Source organism: Pogona vitticeps, chromosome 6, assembly GCF_051106095.1.
Source record: "Pogona vitticeps strain Pit_001003342236 chromosome 6, PviZW2.1, whole genome shotgun sequence".
In the NCBI taxonomy this organism is placed as follows: domain Eukaryota; kingdom Metazoa; phylum Chordata; class Lepidosauria; order Squamata; family Agamidae; genus Pogona; species Pogona vitticeps.
Window position 1 is genome coordinate 107,608,853 of NC_135788.1, and position 9,915 is coordinate 107,618,767.

Below are 9,915 nucleotides of genomic sequence, written 5' to 3' on the forward strand. Positions count from 1 at the left end.
CATAGGAGAATATTGCCCCGAAAAAGGAAAAAGAGTAAGAGTGGGAATCAGGGAGAGGGACAAAGTTTGGAATGATGGGCCTAGGAGATGCAGAAAAACAGCATGCATTGTACTAGAGCTGGTAGTAGCTCCATGGATGTGGAGCCAGCAAATGGGAGTTCATATCCTCATTGTTCTTCCTGTAAAATATGTGAATTGAGATCAACTGATGGATGTGTGGCTTGAGGGGGCTGTGCGCCCTGGTGCCTATGGGACCTTCGGCAAGCTGTACAATCCCAAAGCACCACAAGGAAATAGGGACTGGTAAGGCACGACTGATTTTTTCATACTTGGAAAACCCTGGAAAGAGTGCCATAGCTCAGAATCAACTTGATGGCTTTTAGGGGGTAATAGGAAACAAGGGGCACAGGGATAGGAGGATGGGATTTGAGTGTGCTGCGATCTTGGCGGAAAGTAGCAAAGTGCAGACTTCCAGATATTGTTGGACACAGCACCGAATGATGCGCTGGAAGTCCTACTAATAGGAAGGAAACCAGCCCTGCCTCCAGGCGTAATGCTAACAGTTGCCTACCTCTCTCTTTCAACCTAGCAGTTTGAAAGCATGTAAATGTGAGTAGATAAATAGGTACCACCTTGGTGGTAAGATAACAGCGTTCCGTGTCTAGTCGCGCTGGTCATGTGACCACGGAAACTGTCTATGGACAAATGCTGGCTCTATTGCTTGGAAACGGGGATGAGCACCGCGCCCTAGAGTCGGACATGACTGGATTAAATGTCAAGAGGAGCCTTTACCTTTACTTTTACCTCATTTAAAGACAGTCTTGAGTTACTGTGCTTAGAATCAAGTGTTCTTAAAAGTGCACTCCAACCCAGCACAGATAAAAGTGGGACACAGTTTGGTTAATAGTTTGGTTTATTAGAAAAATTCTATCCTCTTTTCCTGTTTTCCAAGTGGGATGTGTTGCAAACCGAACACCCTGTTCCTTCCACCTTCTCCTTCAGAATAAGTGTTCAGCAGACCATTGCATCATCCAACAAACTGTGGGAAATCAGGCAGAATTGCTTAGGCTCCCACTTAGGGGAGGACATGATGTGGAGAGGATTAGTCTTCAGTTAAAATTGCCAGCCCTCATAACACTGCTCAGATCTCAAGGCAAGTAGCACAGGTGGAGAAGGAAGTTCAGTTTTAGAGCTGTTTTCTCAGCCTGGGTTACAAATTTCCACACACATCCTAAAACAGGGGTGTCAAACTCAATTTACCAGGGGGGCCCCTGGAGGCAGAGTCTGGCTGAGGCTGGGCCGCATCAGATTTTCCACCAAGTGGAGCAAGAGCCTGAGGAAGCCCCCCAGGAGTTTCCTTAGCCCAGCTGGGGCTCCAAGGAGAAGGAGGAGGGGCGTGCGAGCCCTTGTCGCCAGCCACGATCACCTCCGGCTCATTCTTCATTACCACCACTACCACCAGCAGCAGGACGAAGAAGCGGAGAAGGGAGGGAGGTCTGGCAACCTTCCTCTGAGAGCCCCCCTCAAAAAAAAAAAAGCTCACTCAGCAACAGCAGCTACCCCCACCACGACAGAGGAGCAAACTTTGCGAGGTGAGCCCAGGCAGCCTCCAGAGCCGAGGCGGCTGAAGCAGGACAAAGAGGAGGAGGAGGAGAAAGCACCGCTGGGCGCTGAGGCGGCCACTGGCCTGACTGGTGCTGGGGGTGCTGAAAGAGAGCCAGAGAGCTGCTTCCCTGGAAGAGGTGGTGGCGGCAGCAGCTGCTATTGGTGGCTTGAAGGCGCTCTTTGAGGACGGGCCGGGAGCAACCTCCGCTCTCAGGCATTGCGCGGCAGTGGCTCGGGCACTTGGGGAATAGGGCCAACAGCACGCCTCGCTCGCTGCCTGTCCCCCAAAACAGCGCCTCTTGCACCCTCCATCCAGAACTGCAGCCTGCCAGGCGGCAGACAGGCTGGCAGGCTGCAGTTCGGGATGGAGGGTGCAAGAGGCGCTGTCTTGGAGAGAGCAGGCAAGCAAGGGGAGGCTTTTTTTGACTCTTGACAGCAGAGGATGCGTGGGCGCTTCGGGGGGGAGGCAAGGCGGGGGCCACAAACTATTGTCCGGCGGGCCACAAATGACCCCCGGGCCACATGTTTGAGACCCCTGTCCTAAAAGATATCTACATCAGGCTTGTCCAACCTGCGGCCCGAGGGCCACATGCGGCCCAGGTCAGCTCATAATGCGGCCCAGTGCAATTTTTTATTTTTAAAGAAATTCCAAAGTTTCAAATTACATTGCTGGCACTTGCGGCCAGAATGCAGCTGGGGCACGTCACAACGGTAGGGGGGAAGAGAGGGAAGGAAGGAGCGGGAGGGGGCTGTGTGACAGCATTGCGCCATCCCCATCAATAGGTGGATCCCCTCCCGGCCCCATAAAGCAGCCGGAGTCGAAGCTGGCAGCCTCTGCTGTCTGAGATCGCAGCTGCCGGTAAGCGCGCTTGGAGCGGGGCTGCAGAGGATGGCTAGGGCTGCCCCCCCCATGCAGCCCAAACCAAATTTATATGTGGCCCAAACCAAATTTTCATCTTCTAATGTGGCCCAGGGAGGGTGAAAGGTTGGACACCCCTGATCTACATGTTTGTACTGGGCTTGATCCAGCTCCTAACTCTGCCCTTATGGCATCACAAGGACCTACCCCGTTCTCAGATGTTAATCCCGAAGAGTCACAGAAAGAGATGCTGCAAGCTGCCAATCCCTCTTTTTGTGGGCCTCCTTGGGTCCCTTAATTGGGATAAATGGGCAGAAATATGTGAATTAATTGATTAATTAAACAAAACCCTTGTTTACAGAAGACTTCTCAGACACCCAAAGAAAGGTCTATATCTAGGTTCTGGGCTGCTACTGCTACCATTGCTACTGACACTGTTTCTGCAAAAAGAAGTCTCAGGAGTCATGATATTGGTACTCCACATGCTGCAAATGGAACATGGGTCCAAGTGATGGCACCAACCAGTTCCCTCCCAAGTCCTTTCCCCTTGCTCCTGACTTTCTGATATGCTAACACTGTGCAAAGGGGTTACACAGAAAAACAATGCTGTGCTAAGCCTAGTGGGCCCTTTTGCCAGCCAGGAATGGATGGAGATAGATGTCCAGGTACTAAACTCAAATCCATACAAACATCAAACTTTTTTCTCCTTCAGTGCTGCTTTCTGTGAGATTTACCTCCCCACCTAGAGACCCAAGAAGCATAATGATTTCCTGAGATTTCAGCTACCATGAGAATCAGACATTCTTGGTCCTATTTATATTCCCTTCCTTCTGAATTTCTTGTGGTTTTTTTTTCACATTCTGTGGGCCTGTTGTAGGGGAGAAAATGCACCAACCAGCCTTGAACACTGGCAAATGGGGAAGGAAAAGCAGGCAGGGACATTTTTCTCATGGGGGGTAAAATGTATTTTTCCCCTTCTCACTCAAGTTTCAACATGAATGAATGGGGTGGAGGTGAAGCAGTGTCTGAGAGAGTGAACCCCTGCTTGCTTCTTTCCTTCTCTGTGTGTCTGTTTACTTGTCTCTGTGTGTAGAAATATGGATCTTCACCCCGGAACCTGGTGTTCTGCCCTGTTCTCATGGGCAGGAGCACCGTGAACCTGAATCTCCCCATCTGTCTCTGAAGAAAGCAGTCCAATTTTTAAGTGCTACCGTACATTATTGCAAAGTCTGCCTTTATCAGGCCAAACAGGTCATGTCGTCCTCAGAAGGTCAGTATGGAAGGGATATGTGGCAATAAAAATCAGGGCCAGGGTTAAAGTAAATAGGGCCCGAGTCAAGACCAGAATACAGGCAAGTGGTGACAGGCCAGGAACAAGAAAAGATGTGAAGCTAAAAGGCAAGAGGCCATCCAGTGTCACGTTCCCGGGGGTTACAACAGCCGAAGTCCGATAAACCAGTCCAGGGTCAAGAATACCAAGAATGCAAGCCAATGTCCATAAATTTATTTATTTATTTATTTATTTATTTGATTTTTACCCCGCCCCTCTAGACCATGTCTACTCGGGGCGGCTTACAAAATAAAACAAAACAGTATAAAAATATATAAAATCATAAAATTACATATTTCAATTTAAAACAATTAATTTAAAGAGAGGATTACCAAGATGGAATAGCCAAAAAAGAGAGAGAAACAGAGAAAAAGACTTAATTGACTGGAGGGAAGGCCTTCTTGAATAACCAAGTTTTTAACTGGCTTTTAAAAACACCCAGCGAGGGTACCAGCCGAATTTCTGTTGGGAGGGCATTCCACAGCCGAGGGGCCACCGCCGAGAAGGCCCGGTTTCTTGTTTTTTCCTTCCGGGCCTCTCTCGGCGTCAGACCCCTCAGCCGCCCCTGCTGGCTATATCGGGTGATCCGGGTAGATCTGGGTGGGAGAAGACGATCTGCCAAATATTGAGGTCCCAAACCGTTTAGGGCTTTATAAGTGATCATTAGCACTTTGAAGTCAATGCGGAAACGGATGGGCAACCAGTGCAAAGCAGCCAGGGTGGGGGAGATATGCTGGTGTTTTCTCACCCCACTAAGGAGCCTGGCTGCTGCATTCTGGACCATCTGAAGTTTCCGCGTCAGCCTCAAAGGCAGCCCCACGTAGAGTGCATTACAATGGTCTAATCTTGAGATTACGAGCGCATGGACTAGAGTAGTGAGGGCCCCCCGATCAAGATATGGTCGCAGCTGGGCAATCCGCCATAGATGAAAATAGGCAGAGCGGACCACGGACGCCACCTGGGTTTCCATGGTAAGCGCCGGGTCCAGATGTATTCCCAAGCTGCGGACCTCACTCTTTGCGGCAAGGGTCGTCCCCCCAAAGGAGAGGGAGTCACCTATGCCGCTGACGGAAGGGCCGCCCACCCTCAAGACCTCCGTCTTGTCCGGGTTCAGCCTCAATCCATTTGACTGCATCCATTCCAGTACAGTGTCCAGGCAGCGCTGGAGGGACCGGACGGCATCCACTGAAGTTGGTGTAAAGGAGATGTAGAGCTGTGTGTCATCAGCATACTGATGACACGATGCCCCACACCCCCTGATGACCCCGCCCAGCGGCCTCATATAGATATTAAACAGCATTGGGGAGATGATCGACCCTTGTGGAACCCCACAATTGAGATTCCACGGGGCCGAGAGCCTCTCCCCAAGCTGTACTCTCTGGGGGCGGTCCTCCAGGAAGGAGCGGAGCCAGGCAAGTGCCAGGCCACCGACTCCCAACTCGGAGAGCCTCCCCAGGAGGATACCGTGGTCGACGGTATCAAAGGCAGCTGAGATGTCGAGGAGGACCAACAAGGACATGTTGCCCCCATCGGCCTCCCTCAACAGGTCATCCAACAGTGCGACCAGTGCCGTCTCTGTACCATAGCGCGGCCTGAAGCCCGACTGAAATGGGTCCAGAGCATTGGTTTCATCCAAGAGCGCCTGAAGCTGATCTGCCACCACCCTCTCAACCACTTTGCTGAGGAAGGAAACATTGGCGACGGGCCTATAATTGCCAATTTCATCCACCGCCAAATTTGGTTTCTTCCTAATGGGCCTAATGAGTGTCTCCTTGAGGGCGAGGGGGACCTTGCCCTCCTGGAGAGACCCATTAATTATTGCAGTGGCCCATTCAGTTGTTACCGGCCTGGCTGCTTTGATTAGCCAGGCCGGGCAAGGGTCGAGAGAAGAGGTGGTGGCCCGACAGCGATCAAGCGCCTTGCCTACCAAATCTGGTGTTACAGGCTGAAAGGAGTCGAGAATAACCGGGCAGGACGGAGCGCTGGACATCTCACAGAAGGAACTCCAGTGTCAAAGTCCAGGGTCCGATAAACAGCATAGTCCAGAGTCAGAAGTCCAATACCGGCATAGTTCAAGGGCAGAGTCCAGGGTCAGGAACACGATACAAGAAACATGGATGCAAGCCAAGGTTTTGACTCCTTGCTTCCACGAAGTTTCTGGCATCACTGGAAGCTGTTTTATAATGAAACAGCTCCTTGAGCTGCTGGAAAGCTTTCTATCCTGCTGGTACTCAGGACTAGATGAACATAGGTCTCTGTGGAAAGCCTTTGAGCGATCCTCTGATCTTCTTGTCCTGAGTCTTTCCGGAAGCCTGCCCCGAAGCCTGTCTGCTGTGGAGGGAGAATCTGGAGGCGGTTCAGGTGTTTCTGATCTCTCCACATTCTCTTCAGCCACAGTTAACCCTTCTGGGTCCAGGTCTTCGGAAGCACTTGTGACATCCAACTCCCAAGTTTCTCACTGCCTGAGGGGCCATCACCTGCCTTTGCTGGTCTTCTTACAGCCTTCCTCTCTTACTGGAAAATACAATCTTGCATGCTTCTCCTTTTAAAAGCTGGCACCAGTGGTGAGCACAATCTGAACATGCTGCTAAATGAGGCTGCAACCACACTGACACATGTTTTGGGGATTGCTCTGCAAATACTGCGGGTGAATCTGAAGTATACAGTGGTGCCTCGCATAGCGAGGTTAATCCGTTCCGGATTAACCTTCGCTATAGCGAAACATCGCTGAACGGGACAGGGAAAGCCATTGGAACGCATTAAACATCGTTTAGTGCGTTCCAAAAGGCTCCTTTACTCACCGTTCAGTGAGGTTTCCTATGGCCGGCAGCCATTTTCGCGCCCTCGTTAAGCGAGGGGAGGGCGCGAAAACGCTGTGCATGGCCATTTTGAGGCTTCCGGCGGCCATTTTGTCCACCAAACAGCTGATCGTCGGAGCTTCGTTTTGCAAAGATCGGTAAGCGAAACGCTTACCGATCTTCGCAAAGTGAATTTCTCCCTATCTGAAGCTCATTGAGCGATCGCATTAGCGATCCAAAAAAACGGATCGCTATGCGATTTCCTCGTTATACGGTGCGCTCGTTAAGCGAGGCACCACTGTATTTCAGTCATCGTATGACACAAAGGCCAATGTGAATCAGCCTGGCCCTTTTTTGCTTCTGGTTCGGAGGTTTTCCCCTGCTATCTTTTTAAAAAGTTGGAACTATTCAAATAATGTTTCCTCTGTGAGATTGTTTGTTTCATCCTACAAAAGGATAGAGCAGAGGTCCCCAGCCTCCGGTGCTGGTCCGTGGCCTGAGCTGGACCAGGCCATGGAGACAGACCTCCCCCCCACCCGCACATGCACTCCCCTCCACAGCCCTTTTGCACCTGCATATGCATCTGCACCCACATGAGCGCTCCCCACCCCTTTGCGCATGCGCACAAGTGCCCCCCAAGTGCCACCCCGCCCTTTGCGCATGTACACGAGAGCCCTCCCGCTCCTCCACGCATGTGCATGAGTGTGGGGGTTGCCCCGCCTTCCCCAACCAGTCCATGGGATTAAAAAGGTTGGGGATCACTGGAATAGAGGATGAACATCCCTCTTGGTGGTGTTATGGTGGTGCATAACTCTGGTTTGAGATGTTTTGGGGCAGTGAGAACACCCATTCCTATGATCCTTCTCTCTACTCATCCCAACGTGTGTGTTTTTTAACTACAGAGTTTAGAGCTAGATTACCTTATCCCTGGGCAGGAAAAAAAGATAAGAAAAAGTTGAGAACCAAGGATCACCAGGTGGGTGGTATCAAAGGCAGGGGGTCCTATGGGTTTGTTTCGGGTTGTTGTGGATCAAGGGCCAGTGCGGACACTGGCACCGAAACAACTCAAGGTTTTCATACAGTCACCTATGGTATGCAGTCACAAAACAGACTGCAAATCAAGCCGATGTAAAGCCGAATTGCCCCGATTCAGGTTGCCAATGTAGTTGTACTCTAAAGCGGGCACTTTGTAGGAGGAATGCCTTATTCTCTCCAAACAAGGATGGAGACCATGTGATCCTCCAGATACTGTTGGACGGCTACTGCTGGCATCTCTCATTGTTGTCTGTGCTGACTAGAACCAATGGGACCTGCAGACCAAAGGAGAGCTGGAAGGTCATCGTTGACCACCCATGCATCATAGCCTTGTCAGTGGAGGAGGACAGGCTGGTTGGTGTCAAGGTTCCCCAGTCAAGCCACTCCCTCCTAGCACTCACTCAGCTGCACTGCTCTTGCTCATTCTGGGATGGGAGCACCCAGGGAGAGTTAGCTCTGGTGAAGACTGGGGAAGTTTGTCTGGAACTGTCTCACTCCCAACAGCTGTTGAGTCTTCTGTGCGCATGTGTGCACACATGCATGCATAAACACCCACACACCATTTACAACAAACTGCTGCAAACTTTGTTAGCTATGAGCCTTCTCTTCCTGCCTCGGGAGGTAGCAAACTTCCCCACCCCAAATTAACTGTGAAAGTCTATAGAAGAGCCGGGATACCCAGTGTGGTGCAAAGTGGTGGCCTAGGGACTCAGGATACCTGGGTTCAAAAACTCCCTTTTGGCTATGGAAATTCACTGGGAAAGTGAATCTGGTAAACCCACTCCTTAAATATATCACCTCAGAAGACTTTTTGACTTATGAGTCAATATTGACTTGACACATAACATGTTCTTTGCGCACTTACTTTGAAGTAAGCTCCACTGATCTAACCCACCCGGATGACAGGTAGGAGTTGCTATCTTACAACCTCTGGAGCCATCTGCTGTTAGGAAACAGACCAATACTCTGCTGCAGTTTTACTTTAAGGGCATGACCTTCACAACAAGAGGACAGTGTGACCAAGAGGTGTATCCTGGCAAATAAGGCTGGAGTTATGGCCAGCTACTGGTGGGGGAGTGCGGACCAGCACGAATCAGATACAATTGGCTCCTGCACATTAGTATAATGGACAAGGCTGTCCATCTTGTCACCAGGGTTGAAAAAGACTCAGTCGCCAACCCCACTTTGGCTTTTACACACGAATGTGCAAGCTGATAGTGACAGCTTTCTTGTCCTTTGACTGAAGTAGACGTAGGTCTCTAGCCAGCTTTTCTTCAACTAATGCCTCACATCTCTACTCTCTTGGGGTTATGAGTTTAATACAACTGCCTGAAGCCTTCAAAAGCAGCTGCCAAAGAGTGGCCTGTAGGAGTGTTCTCTGTCGTTTACTAACCCCTGCCAACTCGTAAGAGGGAGTGAACTTAACATGGCGAATGGGCCCAGCACTTCCCTCACTTCAGAGCAGGAGAACTGGATGACCTTGAAATTTTCTGTCTTCCACATTCTAATTGTGGGTAATATACCTTGACGTTTTGGACTACTACTCCCAGAATTCCTTCCCTGCCACAACCAGCATGACCAATATCAGTTTCAAGGAGCTGTACTCGAAAAATAGTATTTATTTATTTATTCAAATCTAAGCTCTCCAGGGCCACCTTTGGGAAAGAGACAAGGGAATGTATACCTTCTAACAAAATGCCTCAGCTTTCCTGAGGTGTCCACAATTATCTCCTAGTCCTTGCAGACCATGTACTTATTGGTAATTCCCTTTACAAAACAGATGGCTTGCCACTGACTGGTTTTTCTGGCTCAATTATTTCTCTCCTACCAATAATTATAATGATGATCATGATGCAATGTCTAGTCAAATTCTAGCTTATGGCAACCATTTTAAGGGTTTTCCAGGTAGAGAGTATACTCAGAAGTGGTTTACCATTCCTTTCTAATGGGGTGCCCTGGGAGTGTCCTATTTAAGCAAACAGTCTTGAGCAATAATACTTGGGTTAGAATTAAGTACTCTTGAAATGTGGAAATCTAAGAGAATGCTTTCACTAGATGGAACACAGGTAAAATATAGGTGTAATTTGTTTATGAGGAACTGGGGCACAATTTGGGATCTAAATGCCCTGAGCCTTAAACCTCCTGCTTAATAACTTCTGTTGAACAGGTAGCCCTTAAACAGATTATTGCCTTCATTAGCTCAGCAGTGAAAAGAGCTTGAAGCAGTGATTTTGGTTTTTCTTTTGTGCTTTGTTTGTATATTGCTTAGTTAATATTAAGCAATAAAA

General features: G+C 49.6%; 1 long non-coding RNA gene across 1 annotated transcript in view; it reads right to left on the reverse strand.

Annotated features, from left to right (window-relative positions):
• LOC110078583 (uncharacterized) overlaps positions 1-9,915 on the reverse strand; it is a 301,586-nt gene that overhangs the window by 24,214 nt on the left and 267,457 nt on the right. The gene's annotated exons all lie outside the window — the stretch shown is intronic.